The 21,889-nt window shown below is 38.2% G+C and overlaps 1 pseudogene; it reads left to right on the forward strand.

Moving 5' to 3' along the window:
* The first annotated feature begins 811 nt into the window (after positions 1-811).
* On the forward strand, positions 812-1,880 carry LOC102186198 (annotated as a pseudogene).
* The last annotated feature ends 20,009 nt before the right edge of the window (positions 1,881-21,889 follow it).

Here is a 21,889-nt window from a genome sequence, read left to right on the forward strand (position 1 = left end):
TTGGAAGAAAAGTTATAACCGACCTAGATAGCATATTAAAAAGCAGAGACATTACTCTGGCAACAAAGTTTTGTCTAGTAAGGCTATGGTTTTTTCCAGGGGTCATGTATGGATGTGCGAGTTGGACTGTGAAGTAACCTGAGCGCTGAAGAATTGATGCTTTTGAACTGTAGTGTTGGAGAAGACTCTTGAGAGTCCCATGGACTGCAAGGAGATCCAACCAGTCCATTCTAAAGGAGATCAGTCCTGGGATTTCTTTGGGAGGAATGATGCTGAAGCTGAAACTCCAGTACTTTGGCCACCTCATGCAAAGAGTTGACTCATTGGAAAAGACTGATGCTGGGAGGGATTGGGGGTAGGAGGAGAAGGGGACGACAGAGGATGAGATGGCTGGATGGTATCACCAACTCGATGGACATGAGTTTGATGGACAGGGAGGCCTGGCATGCTGCAATTCATGTGGTCGCAAAGAGTCGGACATGACTGAGCGACTGAGCTGAACTGATTTACGAAGACAATCATGCCTATCTACACACAAAGAAAATTTTATATCTTGTTTCCAATTTGTATACCTCGTATATGTTTTTCTTTACTTAATGCATTAACTAAGATTTACAGTGCTGAATAGGAGTGATGAGAAGTGCATCCTTGACTTTTTAGCAATCTTAGAGATAGAAAGGATAGTTTCTCACCTTTAAGTATGATATTAGGTGAAGGTTTTTGTAGATTTTAAAAAATCAAGATAAGTGTGTCTGAGGAGGATTCGGGCGCCGAAGTTGCGGGCGGTTTGCTGAGCCTGTTAGTGTCCCTGCAGAGACTCAACGCCGGCATCATGTCCCCGTACCTGCGCCCCCCCAACACGTCTCCCTTCGTGAGGAACGTGGCCGACGATACCAGGTCTGAAGATTTATGTCGGGAATTTGGTCGTTTCGGCCCTATAGTTGATGTGTATGCTCCACTTGATTTCTACACTCTCCATCGAAGAGGATTTGCATATGTTCAATTTGAGGATGTTCATGATGCTGAAGATGCTTTACATAATTTAGACAGAAAGTGAATTTGTGGACGCCAAACTGAAATACAGTTTGCACAGGGGGATCGAAAGACTCCAAATCAGATGAAAGCCAAGGAAGGGAGGAATGTGTATAGTTCTTCACGCTATGATGATTATGACAGATACAGACGTTCTAGAAGCCGAAGTTATGACAGAAGATCAAGAAGTCGGTCCTTCGATTACAACTATGAAGACCTTATAGTCTTAGAAATATACCAACTGGAAAACCACGGCATAGCAGAAGCCATTCCGACAATGATAGATTCAAACACCGAAATTGGTCGTTTTCAAGATCTAAATCCGATTCAAGATCACGGTCCAAGTCCCAGCCCAGGAAAGAAATGAAGGCTAAATCACGTTCTAGGTCTGCATCTCACACCAAAACTAGAGGCACCTCTAAAACAGATTCCAAAATACATTATAAGTCTGGCTCAAGATATGAAAAGGAATCAAGGAAAAAAGAACCACCTAGATCCAAATCTCAGTCAAGATCACAGTCTAGGTCTAGGTCAAAATCTAGGTCAAGGTCTTGGATTAGTCCTAAGTCCAGTGGCCACTGATAGTATAAACCATGATATTTTTAGGCATGTATCATTCATTTACTCATAGTATGGTTTACTTAAATTATCAGGAATACAATGTTGCAATGATGCTTAAAAAACACTTGTCAGTTTTCCCTGTACCCGGCAATGGTTATAATTAACATGATATGCTGTTGAGAAGCCACTCTTAAGAGTCCAGTTTGTTTAATGTTATGGGCAGCTACCAATTTGTGGTGTCTCTGTATATTTTTGTAAAGATTCTCATTTTTTATGCTTGAAGTATTGGTGAATAGACGTTGGTTGACCATAATTTGCAACATTGTCTTATTAAAAATAAACTTTCACATCCATAATTGGTAGAACTGTTAACCTAGAAATGTAGCTTGCTAATAAGATAGAATGATAAAACAGTGAAGTTGTAGCCACAGTACAACACTGACTGACCAGACACATTTAGGTTCAGGGTGGACCTTTTTGTCTTGTCAAGATGTCTAGGCCCGTGATGATAATTTATGGCACAGTGTGGAATAGTTCTTTTGTTAACCCCCACTGTCTTGGAAAATGACAAGTGGGTTAAGTAGCATTTTCAGGCAGATTGTTTGATTGAAACAAGGAGCCTTCACTTTCCTGGTTTCTATGAAGATTTGGAACCATACAAACATCAGAAAAACTCACCTTAAAACTTGGGCAGGTTGATGATGGCAGAAATAATTTTAAGGGTAAAAGAATGCTCTTATGTAGTTACTCTCAACTTTAAGGAGCGTTGTTGACCATAATATTGCATAGTTTTCTTACTGCTGTTAAAAGCAAGTAAAGTGTTTCAAAGGAGGTTTTGTTTGTGAGTGTGCATAGTGTAAGAGGACTGAATTTTGATGCTTAAAGCACTTGGTGTGTGCATTTGTATAAAAATGTGCCCATCTCTTTATGAAGGAAGCTTGTTCTTCACACCTCAGTTTACTTAATGTGAGGCAAGTTAAAAAACAACACTCCCATTCTAAGTGATTCTCTGGTGCCATGAGATTTAAAATAACTTTGGAAAAAATTAATTTCAAGAAAGTCACATCTCTTTGAGTTTTTGATTGTAGTACCTGATAAAAATGTAGTGTAGTACCTGATAAAAATAAGAGGATAATACCCTACTCTTTATAAAAATTTCTAACATCTCTCTGTGAGATCATGTGGGGGCAATAAAAATTGACTTGATATGTCCAGTCTCATTTCAGAGTAAAAGCTAGCATCTTTAAAATTTTAGATTGCTTGCTTACAGGCATAAGTAAGAAATGTTGTGGGGAAACTAACCCTTTTAGAGGATTACTTTTTTCAGTTTTGGTTTTAGAGATTTAGGCCTTGCCTGTAAAGAACAAAAGGTGGTTTTTAAATACTGTTTGTGGAATATGTTTAAAGGATTGATTCTAGAACCTTTGTATATTTGATAGTGTTTCTAACTCATTTCTTTACTGTTTGCAGTTAATGTTCATGTTCTGCTATGCAATCATTTATATGCACGTTTAATTTTTTTTTTTTAGATTTTCCTGGATGTATAATTTAAACAAAAAATCTATTTAAAACTGTAGCAGTAGTTTGCAGTTCTAGCAAAGAGGAAAGTTGTGGGGTTAAACTTTGTATTTTCTTTCTTATAGAAGCTTCTAAAAAGGTGTTTTTATATGTTCTTTTTAACAAATATTGTGTACAACCTTTAAAACATCAGTGTTTGGATAAAAACAAGACCCAGCTTATTTTCTGATTGCTGTAAATTAAGCAAACATGATATAATAAAAACAAAATGAAGGAAAAATAAAAAATCAAGATAAAGGAGTTCCCCTCTATTTCTAGTTTGCTGAGAATTGACATCATGAATTGGTGTCAGATTTTATCAAATGCTCTTTTTGCATCTTTGATACAATCATGTTTTTCATTTTTAGCTTGCCCATATAATAATTATATTAATTGATTTTTGAACATTGAAACAATTTGCACACTTGGTATAAATCCCATTTTCATGGCATATAATTCTCTTTATATACTATTGGATTCAATTTGTCAACATCTTGTTGAGGATTTTTGCATTAACGGTCATAAGAGATATTGGTCTGCAGGTTTCCCTTCTGTTAATGTCTTTATATGGTTTTGATATTAGGGTAATGCTGTCCTCATAGAATCAGTTAGGAAATGGTCCATTCTGTTTCTATTTTCTAGAAGAGATTATAGAGAACTGATATCATTTCTTTCTTAAATGTTTGGTAGATTCACCAGAGAAACCATCTGAGCCTACTGCTTTCTGTTTTGGAACGTTATCAACTATTGACTTAATTTATATAATGGATATATCTGTTCCTCATTGTGTGAGTTTTGGTAGCTTCTGTCTTTCAAGAATTTGTCCCTTATATCTATGTTATCAAATTGTGGACAGAGAGTTGTTCATATTCCTTTATTATCCTTTTAATACCAGTGATCAGCAGTGATAACTTCTCTTTTATTTCTAATATAAGTAATTCATGTCTTCTTTCCTTTTTTTGTGGTTAGCCTGGTGAGTAGTTCAGTACTTTTGCCAGTCTTTTCAAATAATCAACTTTTAGTTTTGTTAAATTTTTTCTGTAAATTTTCTGTTTTCAATTTCAATGACTTCTAAACTAATTTTTCTTATTTTATCTTCTGTTTCTCTGCTTCCTCTGATTTTAATAGAGCATTTTAACAGAGCATTATTCCATTTTATTTACTTTCTTAGCATATCAATTATATTTCTTTTGTATTTTTAGTAGTTTCCCTAGAGTTTGCAGTATACATTTACAATTAATCTAAGTCCACTTGAAAATATCATAAAATAAAATAATATTTATTCACCAGAAGTGTGGATATTTTATAACAAATTATTCCCAATTCCACCCAGTCATTCCTTATAACATTGCTGTCATTCATTTCACCTATCCATAAGCTATGATTACCAAATACATTGTTATTATTATTATTATTTTGAATAAACTCCTATCTGTTAGATTGACTAGGAATAAGAAAAATTCAATGTTTTATTGTATCTTTGTTTATTCTCTAACATTCTTCTTTCATCTGAGTTTCTGACATATCACTTTCCTTCTCCTTCTCTTAACATTTCTCACACAGAAGGTTTACTAGTGACAAATTGCTACACTTTCAGTTGGTTTGAGGAACCAACTTTCACCTTTCTTTCACTTTTGAAGGATCACTCTGAAAGAGGAGATTTTTCTCTTTCAAAACTTTAAATGTTTCACTCTACTCTCTTTGTGCTTGTATTATTTCTGAAGAGAAGATTGATGTGATTCTTACACTTGCTCCTCTATAGGTAAGGCATTCCCCCGCCCCTCTGGCTTCTTTTAAAATTTCCTTATTATCTTTGACTTTCTGCAGTTTGAATGTGATATGCCTATATGCAGATCCTTTGATATTTATCCAGCATAGTGTTCTTTGAGCTTCTGGAATCTGTGATTTGCTGTCTGTCATTAATTTTGGAAAATTCCCAACCATTATTACTCTAAATATTTCTTCTCCTTTCTCTACTTTATTTCTGATATTCCCAAATATGTTACACATTTTCTAATGTACACAAATTAGACATTTTCAAATGTTACACATTTTCTAATTTTCCCTAGTTCTTAGATATTCTGTTATGACTTTTTCATTCTTTTTTCTCTTTGCATTTCAGTTTTGGAAGTTCTATTAACACACCTTCTACCATATCTGAATTTTGTTGTAATGCTTGCTTTGTCTCCTCATATTGTTTTGCTTTTTGTGATTTTTTTAAATTGGGAATATTACTTTAAAGATTTATCTATGTTGTAATGAATATTCTTAATTTCTTTTTATCATAGAATAATATTTCATTGAATGGGTGTACATTATACTTACCCATTCATCACTTGATGAAAATTTGGGTTGTGTCCACTTTTTGACTGTTATGAATTATGCTACTATAAACAGCATGTGAAAATAAGACATACTTTTTATTTTTCTTGGGTATATATCTAGGAGCAGATTTGTTGGACTATATAATAATTCTTTTTTTCACTTTATGAGGGACTGTTAAATTGATTTTCACAGAAACTGCACTGATTTACATATTCACCAGAAATACAGGAGAGTTTCAAATTCCTTACATCCTCACTCACTGTTGTCATTATCTGTCTTTTTGATTATAGCTATCCTAATGGGTGTAAAGTAGTATCACATCATGGTTTTCATTGCATTCCCCTAACAACTACTGATGTTAAGAATTTTTCCATATGTTTAATAGCCAGTTATATGGTTTATATGAGAAATGTTTATTAAAATCATTTGCCTTATTATTAAAATTGCTATTGTTTTTTATTGAGGTAAAATTCATATAAATAAAATCAACCATTTAAAAGTGTATGATTCAAGGGCATTTAGTACATTCACAGATGTAATACAACCATTATTGCTATCTAATTCCAAGAAAAACTAGGTGTTCAACATAAATCATGTTATTTGTATAACCTGTGTAGACAAATTGTTACCATATGGCTCAAAGCTGTAAATGTGCAAAACACTCTTACCATTCGGCATTCCATTTTGTTTTGCCTTTTACCACAAAGGTCTGTCTAGTCAAGGCTATGGTTTTTCCTGTGGTCATGTATGGATGTGACAGTTGGACTGTGAAGAAACCTGAGAGCCGAAGAATTGATGCTTTTGAACTGTGGTGTTGGAGAAGACTCTTGAGAGTCCCTTGGACTGCAAGGAGATCCAACCAGTCCATTCTAAAGGAGATCAGTCCTGGGTGTTCTTTGAAAGGAATGATGCTAAAGCTCAAACTCCAGTACTTTGTCCACCTCATGCAAAGAGTTGACTCATTGGCAAAGATTCTGATGCTGGGAGGGATTGGGGGCAGGAGGAGAAGGGGACGACAGAGGATGAAATGGCTGGATGGCATCACCGACTCAAAGGACGTGAATTTGAGTGAACTCCAGGAGTTGGTGATGGACAGGGAGGCCTGGCGTGCTGCAATTCATGGGGTCGCAAAGAGTCAGACACGACTGAGCGACTGAACTGAACTGACCGCTTGTAAGTTTTTGTTGAAAACTAGACATGATGTGGGCTTTCCTGGTGGCTCAGCTGGTAAAGAATCTGCCTGCAATGTGGGAGACCTGGGTTCGATCCCTGGGTAGGGAAAATACCCAGGAGAAGGAAACGGCTACCCACTCCAGTATTCTGGCCTGAAAAATTCCATGGACTGTACAGTCCATGGGGTTGCAAAGAGTCAGACACGACTGAGCAACTTTCACTTTCAGACATGATGTATCAGTTCAGTTCAGTTCAGTTCAGTCGCTCAGTTGTGTAAAACTCGGCAACCCCATGAACTGCAGCATGCCAGGCCTCCCTGCCCATCACCAACTCCTGGAGATTACACAAACTCATGCCCATTGATTTGGTGCTGCCACCCAACCATCTACTCCTCTGTTGTTCTTCTCCTCCTGCCCCCAATCCCTCCTAGCATCAGAGACTTTTCCAATGAGTGAACTCTTTGCGTGAGGTGGCCAAAGTACTGGAGTTTCAGCTTCAATATCAGTCCTTCCAATGAACACCCAGGAGTGATCTCCTTTAGGATGGACTGGTAGGATCTCCTTGCAGTCCAAGGGACTCTCCCAACACCGTAGTTCAAAAATATCAACTCTTCAACAGTCAGCTTTCTTTATAGTCCAACTTTCATATCCATACATGACTACTGGAAAAAACATAGCCTTGACTAGACGAGCCTTTGGTGACAAAGTAATGTCTCTACTTTTTTTTTTTTCTTTTGGTTTATACTGTCTGTCTAGGTTGGTCATAACTTTCCTTTCAAGGAGCAAACGTCTTTTAATTTCATGGCTGCAGTCACCATCTGCAGTGATTTTGGAGCCCAGAAAAATAGAGTCTGACACTGTTTCCACTGTTTCCCCATTTCCCATGAAGTGATGGAACCAATGCCATGATCTTAGTTTTCTGAATGTTGAGCTTTAAGCCAACTTTTTCACTCTCTTCTTTCACTTTCATCAAGAGGCTCTTTAGTTCTTCTTCACTTTCTGCCATAAGGGTGGTGTCATCTGCATATCTGAGGTTATTGATATTTCTCCTGGCAATCTTGATTCCAGCTTGTGCTTCTTCCAGTCCAGCGTTTCTCATGATGTGCTCTGCATATAAGTTAAATAAGCAGGGTGACAATATACAGCCTTGACATACTCCTTTTCCTATTTGGAATCAGTCTGTTGTTCCATGTCCAGTTCTAACTGTTGCTTCTTGACCTCCATACAGGTTTCTCAAGAGGCAGGTCAGGTGGTCTGGGATTCCCATCTCTTTCAGAATTTTCCACAGTTTATTGTGATCCACACAGTCAAAGGCTTTGGCATAGTCAATAAAGCAGAAATAGATGCTTTTCTGGAACTTTCTTGCTTTTTCGATGATCCAGTGGATGTTGGCAATTTGATCTCTGGTTCCTCTGCCTTTTCTAAAACCAGCTTGAACATCTGGAAGTTCATGGTTCGTGTGTTGCTGAAGCCTGGCTTGGAGAATTTTGAGCATTACTGTACTAGCCTGTGAGATGAGTGCAACTGTGTGGTAGTTTGAGCATTCTTTGGCATTGCCTTTCTTTGAGATTGGAATGAAAACTGACCTTTTCCAGTCCTGTGCCCACTGCTGAGTTCTCCAAATTTGCTGGCATATTGAGTGCAGCACTTTCACAGCATCATCTTTTAGGATTTGAAAAAGCTCAACTGGAATTCCATCACCTCCATTAGCTTTGTTCATAGTGATGCTTCCTAAGGCCCACTTGACTTCACATTCCAGGATGTCTGGATGTATGATGTATCGGGTAAATAGAAACTGAAGTAAGTATGCCTGTAGTGTTAGATTTTATATTTATCTAGCTAGGAGTTAAGCTGCCTTTAATGTTTTCTGTAGTAAACTTCAATTTCCTGTAGTGTCCTCATTTTTGTCTCCCCTGTTGTCCTAGACAAGAGTTCACTGTTGTTTTTGCTGTAATTGCCTGTTATAAAGGAACACTCTTGATGTTGTAGTTAGGTATGAGGGGAAGGGAAATATTCTATAATCCTATGATTGGATGTCATTCTTTTAGTGGGCTTGTGTTTTTACAGAATTTGGTGATCTCTCGTTTTTTATTGAATTTTCAAATCCATTAACATTGAATATTATTATTGAGAGATTGGATTCGTGTCTCTTGTTTTACTTTTGGTTCCTGTATGCCTCATGTCTTTTCTGTCCTCCTTTAATGCCTTTTTTTGCATTGAGTGAGTATTCTTAGTGAAACATTTTAGTATCATTAATGATTTTTCACTATGTATTCTTAGTCATATTCTTACTGTTTTCTCTAGGAATGGCCACATACCTCTTAACTTATCAGAATCTACTTTAGAATTATAGTAACTTAATTCCAGTATGTGGAGTAGAAAATGGCAACCCAGTCCAATATTCTTGCCTGGGAAATCCCTTGGAAAGAGGAGCCTGGTGGGCTGCAGTCCATGGGATTGGAAAGAGTCGGGCACAACTGAGCAGCTAAACAACAAATTCCAGTATGAGGTAGAAACTTTATTCCTATAAACCTGTATTTTCCCCTCTTTTGTGCTATTCTGGGCTTCCCAGGTGGTCAGTGGTAAAGAATCCCTGTGCCAATGTAGGAGATGTGGGTTCAACCCTTGGGTTGGGAAAATTCCCTGGAGGAGGAAATGGCAACCCAGTCCAATATTCTTGCCTGGAAAATCCCATAGACAAAGGAGGATGGCAGGCTATGGTCCACAGGTTAGCAAAGAGTCAGACATGACTTAATGGCTGAGTATACACATACGTATCTATATATGATAAAACCAACATATATTGTTTTAATTATCATATTGTATAAATTTATATACTTGAAAGAAACTCAGAGAAGAAAGAACAGCTAGTATATTTTATACAGTTTATTATAGTAGCCTTTTTAATTAACTATTTTCAGTTGTCTTTATTTTTTTCTGTGCATTCAAGTTACCATCTGGTGTCCTTTTCTTACTCCAAATCAGCTTTTTCCTGCCTGCATCCTTTGCCCTTTTATTATCAAATGGATCACATTCTATATGTCATAGGCTCAAAATATGATTGCTTTTTAAAATATCAACTAACCAACATATAAGTTTTATTGGGCAATTCCTGTGTACTAGGACATACTGGGATAAGAAAAATTCCTCTAAGATCTTATGTCTTATACCCAAAAGGCAGTAGATCTACAATGAGAGGGATTTGGGGTAAGATGCTAGGGCTATCTGTACATAGATATTAGACAGCAAGGAGGATTAATGAGGAACAATATCCACAAGCAGAAAAATATTACTGTCTACTTTGCTACAAAAGACTGCTCAAAAAGAAAGATCTTTGTGGTGAGCAAAGTACAAAGTTAAGCAAAGCAGTAGTCTCAAGGATCCTACACTGAGCATGGGCTCAGAAATTTGTTGATCCTGAGCTTATTTGGCCTCCTTGTCCATGTAGTTCTTCCAGAATTCAATTAAAAAAAAAAAAAAACCTACATTCAACCTGTCATGATGCCATAGAGTTACTACTTTCTTTAAGGTAAAGATGGAGAATATCTGTTTATTCTTATCAGCATAAGTGACACTTGTGTTTGCAGAGGACTCAAACTCCCCTGTTAGGGAGGTAACTTTGATGGGGTTGTGACTTGCTGTCCTCAGGTGTCTCCTGCACACGTGGGACTGACTTACAGTGAGAAGCATGTACCTCAAGGGCATTTCAGCACACCTTACTGACTGTAGGAGGTACAGGAAGAGTTGTCAGCACCAGGCTTCATTGCTGCAAGGCAGTTATCCCTCTGGCTTTGCAGTTTAGTTCAGTTCAGTCGCTCAGTCCTGTCTGACTCTTTGCAACCCCATTAATCACAGCACGCCAGGCCTCCCTGTTCCTCACCATCTCCCGGAGTTCACTCAGACTCACGTCCATCGAGTCAGTGATGCCATCCAGCCAACTCATCCTCGGTCGTCCCCTTCTCCTCCTGCCCCCAATCCCTCCCAGCATCAGAGTCTTTTCCAGTGAGTCAACTTTTCTCATGAGTGGCCAAAGTACTGGAGTTTCAGCTTTAGCATCATTCCTTCCAAAGAAATCCCAGGGCTGATCTCCTTCAGAATGGACTGGTTGGATCTCCTTGCAGTCCAAGGGACTCTCAAGAGTTTTCTCCAACACCACAGTTCAAAAGCATCAATTCTTCGGCGCTCAGCCTTCTTCACAGTCCAACTCTTACATCCATCTCGCTTTGTTTTAGATAACATTTGTTTCCCAGGTAAAACAGAAGTATTGGCATAGTGCCTTACCTTGGTCTGGTAGTCTTAACTCCTGCTGAAATGAGCTTAGGACAGAAGGAGAGTCTTTGACATTCAAGTATATTCAATGGTGTAAGAAAATCACTGGAGTATAACCTGGAAATATCATGGGCCCATAACAATTTCATACATGCAAATGTCCCATAGCTCATTTGAATACAGTCTGTATGTTTCTCGTGTCATTGAATGGCTTTAGGTAACTTTAGGCTTCCTCGTTGTAATTTATTTAGTCCTTGATCTGCTACTAGGTTTGTGTATGATCTTGGCAGCACGTTGGGGTGGGATATGTGGTTGCAAGCTGATGTTTAAGACTTTGCATATCTGTTGAAAAATTTGCTTTTAAATTGGCTATACTGTTATAATTTTTTACATAATTACCTTTATAAGTATTCATTTCTTTCTTATGGATTTTAATTACTATCTGGTGTGTCACTTGCTTTCAGCCTGAAGAACTTTCTTTAATATTTCTTGCAAATCAATGTCTGCTAACAGCAAGTTCTCTCAGGTTTTGCTGATCTGAGAATGTCTTTTATTTCTTCTTCCTTTCTGAAAGATACTTTTACTACTTACAGTTGATCCTTGAACAATGCAGGAGTTAGGGGTGCCAACCTTCCTTGTAGTCAAAAATCTTTATATAATTTAAAGTCAGTTTTCTTTATACGTGATTCTTTTACTTCTGTAGATACAGGCGAACCTTGGATACAGAGGAACCACATATTTGCATCCTTGGGTTCAATCAACCATAGATTGTGTGGTATGACAGTATTGACTACTGAAAAAAATTATGTAAAAGTGCACTGACACAGTTCAAACTCTCTGTTGAAACGTCAACTGTATCAGACACTTGCTTGGCAGATTTTTTACCTCTTTTAAGATGTCATGTCACTGCTTCCTGGCTTCTATTGTTTCTGATGAGAAGCCATTTATCCATCTTATTGTGTCATCCTTGAACATAATGAATCAATTTTTTCTCACTGATTTCAAGATTTTCTCTTTGTCGTCTTTCAGCATTTTGACTACAATATGTTTGTATGTGGATCTTCTTAAATTTATTCTTCTTGGACTTTATTGATCTTCTTACATATGTAGATTAATATTTTCAATCAATTTGGGAAAATTTCAACCAATATTTCTATGTACTTTCCTGTTCATTTCTCTCTCTATTCTCCTTCTGGTATTCCCACCATGCATATATTGGTATACTGAATGAGGTCCCATATTTATCTGAATCCCTGTTCAATTGTTTTTTGCTCTTTTTCCTCTATGTTCAGATTGCCTAATATTTTAAATCTATCTTCAAGTTCACTGATTTTTTCTTTCTTTTGCCCACTCAGATCTATTGTTGAGCCCTGTTACTGACTTTTTTCATTTTGGTTATTGTACTTTTCAAATCTAGAAGTTCATTTCAATTCTTTTTATAATTTCTCTATTTTGTAAGATATGTCATCATACTTCTTTTAATTTTTAAGAAAGATTTTTATTACCTAGTTGAACACCTTTATAATGAGTTTTTGCCTACTTAGTCAATATCCAGGTCCCCTCAAAGGCAGTTTCCATTGCATGCTTTTTTTCCTGTATATGGATCATACTTTTCGTTTCTTTGCATGTTCCAATTTTTTGTTAAAATGGACATTTTAGATAATATAGTAAAACAGTTCTGGATATAGATTCCCTCTCTCCAGTTTAGGTTTTTATTGCTTGATTGTTTATTTGTTTGTTTTGTGATTTAGTCGGACTATTTCAGTGAAGTCTATTTCTCCCTTGATACAGAGCTTCTGTTGCTCGTCAGAGGGTACAGCCTTAGACATACACAGTTTTCCTGCCCACCAGGAATGACTGTAGTTTTAATCTGTCTCTCTTTGACTATCTCTCTCCCTGGTGTTCTTATTAAACTTGTGGCTAATCTGCTCCTATTAGTATTATACCCAGCTGTTGGCCTCTGTTAATTGCTGATGATTGCTCTATAGTTTTCAAGAATGCTTTGCAGCATAAATTGCTCCACAGTCTGATCTAATTGTAGTTGCATTCCTTGGCAGAGATACAGTGTTGCCAGTCTTTTAGGCTTGCTCAGATCTGCTTCTGGGAAGAAGTTTTGCATTATAGATCAGGAACTGGTGGGTGGAGTGGGAATAAGAAATGGGAAACCTGTTAGGCACTAGATATTCCACCTAGATCCTCCCTCTAGAGTCAGTGGTGTATGTTTGTGTGTGCCTGAGTATACAGGAGGCTCTGGTACATGCAGGAGGCACTGGTGTCACCCCCAGTTGCTGACACAATGTAGTATGCATTTTTGCAGTTAAGAACTGGAGAAGATAGGATCTGCAGTGTTCACTGGTCACTGATTCTACCTGGAATAGGTCTTCTACCCTGGAAATCTTGGCATTGTGGGAGCTATGACTCAACTACCAAGTGCTTTGGAACAGCTCTCTCATAAGACAGAGCTCTGCTGGAAAGAGGGACTATTTTCTTCATCAGCTGCCCTGCCCTGCCTGGATTCTCCATATATCGTGGGAGTTGGGGTGGGGAACAGGTGCATCCTAGCTACTGCCACCTATTGTATATAGATCTTCCATGTAACAGAGCTATGGAAAATGAATTGCTGAAGTTTACCAACTTCCAAAAGCACACAAAATAGCTTATCCATCCCAGGGGTCTGGGGAGATGAGAATCATCACTTGGCAGCAGAGACTGTTGAAATAGTTCTGCATGACAGAGCTGCCAGGCATGGCTGCAATATCTGCCCCAAAAGCCCTGGCCTCTTTCCACTATTCTTGTTTTTATATATTTTTAAAATAAACATTTCTCAACTTTGTTAAGACCTTTGATCAATCTCCAGAGACTTTGATAATTTTGCCAGCTTACTAAATGTTTTTCTGAGGGAGAAATTTCCTTCAGCTCCATAGCCATTCTGGAAATTGGAAGATCGTCCTTTTCCCTTTTATAACCACTCGTGTAGAGTAAGTTGTTTACACTTAGTCTCTCCTCTTCCTCATTACTTTCCCTCCTCAACCTATTGGAGTCGAGCTCCTGCCCCTACTATTCCCATGTGGTAAGTTTCCTGGTAATCTCCTCTCAGTCAAATCAACGGACACTTTTCAGTTCTAATTACACCTGCGACTCTTAGAAGAATCTGACTTATTGGACCAATCCCCTTTTGAAACTCTCTCCAATGTTAGTTTTGGTAATGTCTTTCGCTCGTGAGTCTCCTCCTACTTTTCCAACTATGCTTTGATATTCTTTTAGACTCTTCTTTACCTTCTTCTCAAATGAAGAGTTTTCCCAGACTCTCCTTCTTGTTATTGCTTCTTCCTCTACAAACTCTCCCTTGGACAGTAAATTCACTCTCTTTGTTTCAAGTACTTCTGATAATAAAGTGCCTCCCAAATCTACATCTATATTATCTTGCCTGGAACTTAATATTTGTGTCCAAAAGCCTGCTGAAAATTTTCACACTGATGTTTCCTGTGCTCTTCAAATTCAACATCTACGAAACAAGCCTTATCGTCTATCTCCCCTGAAATCTGTTCCTTCTTCTGTATTTTAGTTTTCAATAAATTGATCCATATCCACAAACTCCTCAGTACAGAAACCAGTAAGTCATCCTTAACTGCTTCCCTTTGCTCCCCAGCAATCCAATCAAGTAACCAAGTCCCATTAATTTTATCCTTTTTATTTTTAAATTTTTTAAAATATAAATTTATTTATTTTAATTGGAGGTTAATTACTTTACAATATTGTATTTGTTTTTGTCATACATCCTTTTTAAAATATGTACACATGTACACCCATGGCTGATTAATGTCAAGGTATGGCAAAAATCACCACAATATTGTAAAGTAATTAGCCTTCAATTAAAATAAATTAATTTTTTAAAACTCTCAAATTTTATCTTTAAAACTCTCAGATTTATTCTTTTGTCTCTAGTCTTTCTGTCCCTGCCTTAATTCGGCAACCATCATGTATAGCCTTTACCTAACGGTCTCCATGTTCTAGTCCAACCCCAGCACCTCCCCATTCCTGATACAGCAGCCAGAATGAGGTATCTATAATATATATAAATGATGTTATTCTTTTTGTTGTTCAGTCACTAAGTTGTGTCCAACCCCATGGACTGCAGCTTCCCAGTCCTTCACCATCTCCCAAGGTTTGCTCAAACTCATGTCCACTGAATTGGTGATGCTATCCAGTCATCTCATTCTCTGTTGTCCCCTTCTCCTCCAGTCCTCAATCTTTCCCAGCATCAGGGTCTTTTCCAATGAGTCATCTCTGCATCAGGTGGTGAAAATATTCAAGTTTCAGTATCAGCATCAGTCCTTCCAATAAATATTCAGGGTTGATTTCCTTTAGGGTTGACTTCTTTGATCTCCTTGCAGTCCAAAGGACTCTCAAGAGTCTTCTCCACACCACAATTTAAAAACATAAATTTTTCAGTGCTCAGCCTTCTTTATGGTCCAACTCTCACATCCATTCATGACTACTGGAAAAACCATGGCTTTAACTATATGGACCTTTGTCAGCAAAGCAATGTCTCTGCTTTTTAATATGCTGTCTACATTTTCATAGCTTTCCTTCCAAGGAGCAAGTATCTTAGTTTCATGGCTGCAGTCAACATTTGTCGTGATTTTGGAGCCAAAGAAAATAAAATCTGTCACTACTTCCACTTTTCCCACTTCTATTTGCCATGAAGTGATGGGACCAGATGCCATGATCTTAGTTTTTTGAATGTTGAGTTTTAAGCCAGTTTTTTTCAGTCCAAAGAACTCTCAAGAGTCCTTATCAAGAGGCTCTTTAGTTCCTCTTCACTTTCTGCCATTAGAATGGTATCATTTGCATATCTGAGGTTGTTGATATTTCTCCCAGCAATCTTGATTTCAGCTTATGATTCATCCAATCCAGCATTTCGCATAATATATTCTACATATAAGTTAAATAAGCAGGGTGACAATATACAGCCTTGACATACTCCTTTTCCGATTTTGAACCAGTCTGTTGTTCCATGTCTGGTTCTGTTGCTTCCTGACCTGCATACAGGTTTCTCAGGAGACAAATAAGGTGGTCTGGTATTCCTGTCTCTTTAAGAATTTTTCACAATTTGTTGTGCTCCACACAGTCAAAGACTTTAGCATAGTCAATGAAGCAGAAGTAGATGTTTTTTCTGGAATTCCCTTGTTTTCTCTATGATGCAGTGAATGTTGGCAATTTGATCTCTTGTTCCTCTGCCTTGTCTAAATGCAGGTTGTGCATCTGGAAGTTCTCAGTTCATGTACTGCTGAAGCTTAGCTTGAATGATTTTGAGCATTACCTTGCTAGTATGTGAAACTGAGAAATTGTACAGTAGTTTGAACATTCTTTGGCATTGCCTTTCTTTGGGGTTGGAATGAAAAACGACCTTTTCCTGTCTTGTGACCACTGCTAAAAAATTCTATGACAGCTCCTCATCACCAGAAGGATAACATTCAAATTTCTTGTGTTCTATAAAGCCCTACATGACCTTACCCCTGACCACTTATCTGATTGTATCTCTTACCAATTTCTGCCTTCCTCCATCTCTTCCAATCATATATCCAAAGTTACCAAATATTCTGTTAATGAACATCTTTCTTGCTTTAGATTAAGTCTCCATTTCTCATGATAACAATTCCAACCAGTTCATGATCTCTTTGTGTTACTCATCAAATGAACCAGGCTTTTGGTTGCTTTCTCATCTTCTCAGAAGCTCCTCAAAAAGTTAGAGTACCCTACTTACATATCTTCACTGTCTGACAAAGTCTATAAATTCTTTAAATTTCATTCCAAAACCAACTCTTCCATGAGGCCATCCTTGATATGCCTATAAATTAGGCATTGTCTCCTTCACTAGGCCTGTAGGTTTCAAGTGTAATGTTCAACACTGTTTCATGAGTCCTAGCACAGTGCCTACTCTAGCCTAAGTGAAAGTGAAAGTTACTCAGTCATGTCCAATTCTTTGAATTCTCTAGGCCAGAATACTGGAGTGGGTAGCCTATCCCTTCTCCAGTGGATCTTCCTGGCTTAGGTATCAAAACAGGGTCTCCTGCTTTTCAGGCAGATTCTAGCCTAAGTGATCTGTAAATGTTTCTTAAGTACATGAGTGACGGTTACCACTTAGATACTGTACCATTGTTTTTTTTTTTTTTTTACATGTTAGTGCAACACTTTCAATAACCCTGCACAATTTGTATTATTATTATCTCTTTTTTGTAGATGAGGAAACTGAGGCACAGAGAAGCAAAGCCTTTGCCTAAGATCATATGGCTGATCAGTGGCAGTAACTGAACTGTAGCTCAGTTCTTCAGCACTCTGAAGCTTGCATTTTATAAACTTCTGGAGTTAACCGCAGGTTGGGGATATAGTGAGTAGTATAAACAAAGGTGCAGAATTGAGAAGATAGAATACATATATGGGAAATAGTAAAGAGTTCAGCTAGTTTATAGACTTATAGAACCTGGCATGATAGGAAGAGATCTGAATGTAGATAGCTTCAAATGCCAAACAAAGAAGCATGGACTTATTTAGCAGACATATATAAGAGTGACATGCTGAATGTGTCCTTTTGAGAATATTAATCAAGTGTCACTATGCAAGATGGATTTGAAGCCAAGAAACTGGAGGACAGGAAACAAGTCAGGGCTGTTGATGTTGCTCAGCAATCTTGTTCCTCAGCACTTCCCTCTGTCTTTCCTCTCAACATGTTCCAAGCTCTTAAATACATTTATTCAGCCCTTTACCTGATCCATTGCTTGCACTTTCAGCAACTGACCTTTTTGAGATGAGTTAAAAGGACTTAGGTTGGAGAAGGCAATGGCACCCCACTCCAGTACTCTTGCCTGGAAAATCATGTGGATGGAGGAGCCTGGTAGGCTGCAGTCCATGGGGTCGCTAAGAGTCGGACACGACTGAGCAACTTCACTTTCACTTTGCACTTTCATGCATTGGAGAAGGAAATGGCAACCCACTCCAGTGTTCTTGCCTGGAGAATCCCAGGGACGGGGGAGCCTGGTAGGCTGCCGTCTATGGGATCACACAGAGTCGGGCACGACTGAAGCGACTTAGCAGCAGCAGCAGCAAAGTACTTAGGTAGGAATGCCTTCCATTCTTGACTTTCTACTGCCGAATTTATCTCTAGCTTGTCCCATCCATTTTTCTTAGTAATGATAGCTATCATTTTGAGCACTTACTATCTCATGCAATCCTTGAAACTATACTGTGAGAAAGGCTTGGTTATCCTCAATTAGTAACTGAGAAAATTGAGGCCTGGAGTGGTTCAGTGCTTGTCAAGTTCATCCAGATAGCAAGTGGGTGATTTAACCAGATAGCAAGTGGGGGATTTAAACCTAGGGCTATTTGATTCTAAGATCACCTTATTACTACTGCAGAATGGGAGTGAAAGGTATACCACTCTCCTCTTGGGCTCCATTCTGTCCATCTCCTTTCACCTCCAAAGGGGGTCTTTTCCAACAGCTACTCCCTGTTTTTCTCCAGTAAACTCAACCTCTCTTTATGCAGACTTTTCCCTCTCAGTGAATATATACCCTAAATTCTCATGCACTAAAAAAACAATATCAAGCCAACAAAAGAGTTCATTTAACCCATTTTTCCCCTATAAACATCATCCTAGTTCATATTCTTCATTCCACGTGCCTGTAAATATTTGTCTACCCTGTTCCTACTTCCTCACCTCCTACCCTGGAATCTGGCCTCAGTTTCTACCACTACATGATATCACTTTTGCTAAAGCCACCAAATTGACAAATTTTACTTCGGTCCTTATATTACCTAATCTGTCTGTTTCAGTCTTGTCTCCTTGTTCTTCTTCCACTGTGTCCTCTGTTATTAACTTTCACATCATCGCTTTACTTCAGGTCCCCATCATTGCTTGTCTGTATAAACCTTTCTCTACTTTTATCATCTCTCAAATGGATTCATTCTCCACACTGCCCATAAGACTGAGCTTTCTAAAATGTAAATCTAACCATATCATTGCCCTGCTTAAAATCCTTCAATTCAAATAAAAACCTACGTAGTTCATGATACATAACCCTTCAACGTTTAGCTTCATCTTTCTCCTCTCTTTCCTGCATACTCTGTTTTCCAGCCATATTTAATGTTTTCTTTTCATTCTCTGATACCTTTCATGTGCTTTGCTTCCTCTTTTGTCCACACATTTCTTTTCCCTGATCACTAAACTCCTCTTCCTTCGAGTCAGTTCAAATGTAGTTTCCTTTTTCTATCTGACCTGCCTGCCTGCAATTTCTCCACTCCTATCTTTTCACATTTCTCAATCCATCAGACACAGTTTGTTGCTTTGTGCCCTGTTTCAAAACAGGACCTTTAATAGCAGTAACAGATTCCAATAACAATCATTATTATGTTCCTCAAAGACAAAAACTGTGTCACAGACATTGCTGTATCTTCAATGCCTGGTACAGAGCAGATGCTCAATGAATGTTGAATTTAAAGAATGAATTGTATGTGTGTGTGTGTGTATATATATATATATATATATGTGATATATATGTAAAAATAAATGTCCAATATATAAAAATAACAGAGATCCAGTCTATGATAGCAACCATAGGAATATAACAGAAGAGAGAATTGACCTTGACTGGGTATGGAAAAGAGAATATGAACAAAACATCAAAGGTAATTGGAAATGGCAGAGAATGGAAGGTTAATAGGATTGAAGCATACATGGTGGTTGCCGAATTAAGGCAGGGGCAGAAAGACTAGAGACAAAAGAATAAATCTGAGAGTTATTTGAAGGATAAAATTAATGTGACTTGATGACTTGATTGGCTTGCTGGGGAGCAAAGGAGAGCAACTAAGGATGACTTACTCTGCATTGGAATGCTGAAATGGGATTGGTTATATTGAAGGTAAACATGACACATCCAGCTAGCAATTCAGAGCCACTGGAAATAGAGGGACAAATCTTGGGAATGAAATTGAGATTTCCAATACAGAACCTGAAAATAGACTTCTCATATAGAGAACAAATGTCAAGGGCTTTTCTGGTAGCTCAGTGGTAAAGAATCCACCTGCCACTGTGGTGAACACAGGTTCGATCCCTGGTCTGGGAAGGTGCCACATGCAGCGGAGCAACTAGGCCTGTGTGCCACAGCTATTGAGCCTGTGCTCTACAGCCTAGGGGCCACAACTACTGAGCTCACATGCCACAGTTACTGAAAACTGTGTCCTAGACCCATTTCTCTGCAACAAGAGAAGCCACCACAATGAGAAGCTTGCATACCACAACTAGAGAATAGCCCCTGCTCTCTGTAACTAGAGAAAAGCCCATGCAGCAACGAAGACCCAGAGCAGTAAAAAATAAATAAGAAAACAAATAAACAAAATTACCTTTTTAAAAAAGAAAGCTGATGTCACAACAGGAATTAGTTTGATTGAAATTTCCTTCTATCACCTTATCTCCCACAGATTTGGGGAAGATAGTTATTAAGACCTTTCTATTTATAAATTAGGACCAGATTACTTTGGTTGCATGTATGTGATTGAATGAGTGATGAGGATAGACATCTAGGTTCCCTTTCAGTCACCCATTTATTCAACAGGTGCCTACTTTCTATCAGACTCTGTGCCAGGTACTGGTCTTAACAAGACGGATTAAGTGCCTGCCTTCATGTGATACGTGGGATTGTGAACAAGGCACCATAAAACAAGTAATCACATAGATGTATAGAAAAGAAATATGTATAGCAAACCACTACAATATTGTAAAGTAATTAGCCTCCAATTAAAATGAATAAATTTATAAAAACAAAATAAATAAAATGTCAGAGAACAAAAAAAAGAAATATATAATAGAAATTATGAAAACTATGATGATATGAAAGTAGAGAATAACTAGGGGAAATCCCCAAGAATTCTTTGAGGACGTGATATTTGAGACCTTAATTTTCATCAACTTCCTCAGTGGTCAGCTACTTAGAAATAGGGCAAAACCCATAAATCAGGAATCATTTAATGTCAGGGAGCCCAGTGGCACATTCAGTTGATCCTCTCAACCTCACTCCCATGCATATACACACCACCACCACCATCATCCTCATCCCTACAAATCTACCCAGCTGTAGCTTCAGAGAAGCAAAGACTGTTGGAATCAAGGGATAGGATGTGCTTTGAGGTGGCTAGTCTCCAAAAATGACCCCCAGTGAACCATACTTCCCAGTGTTCACACCTTTGCATAGTTCCCATCCCACACTGATTTTGAGCTGGCATCGTGACTCATTTTCACCAATAGTATGTGGCAGAAGTGATGTTTTGTAACCTCTGAAGTCAGGTCTAAAGGGATCTGAAGTTTCTGTTTTTGCCACTTAGTACTCTCTTTCTTGAATCCAACTGTCTTGCTATGAGACAGCCCAAGCAGTCTTGTGAAGAGGGCTGAATGAAGGAAAACCAAGCCCTCAGCCAACAGTCCAGATGATTTCTCAGCCAACAGTTAGTAATGTGAATGAGATCATTTTGGATCTTCTAGTCATCCCAGAGTGTTTCCCAGGTGGTGCTAGTGGTAAAGAGCCTGCCTGCCAATGCAGGAGACTTTAGAGACAAAGGTTCAATCCCTGGGTTGGAAAGATCCCCTGGAGGAGGGCACATCAACCCACTCCAGTATTCTTGCCAGGAGAATCCCATGGAGAGAGGAGCCTGGTGGGCTACAGTCCATAGGGTCACAAAGAGTCAGACATAACTGAAGCGACTTAGTACAGCACAGCACAGTCATCCCAACATCTCAGCTGACAGCATATGAAACAAAACTGCCATGTCAACACTGCAGAATAATGAACTTTAAGAAACCATTATTGTTTTAAGCCACTAAATTTTGCAGCAGTAATTGAAATAAGTCCTAACATCCATGAAAGACCAAAAGAAAGAATATGTTAAACCAAAGCAGCATAAGTTATCTTTTTTGTGACTTT

Source organism: Capra hircus (assembly GCF_001704415.2).
Source record: "Capra hircus breed San Clemente chromosome X unlocalized genomic scaffold, ASM170441v1, whole genome shotgun sequence".
In the NCBI taxonomy this organism is placed as follows: Eukaryota; Metazoa; Chordata; class Mammalia; order Artiodactyla; family Bovidae; genus Capra; species Capra hircus.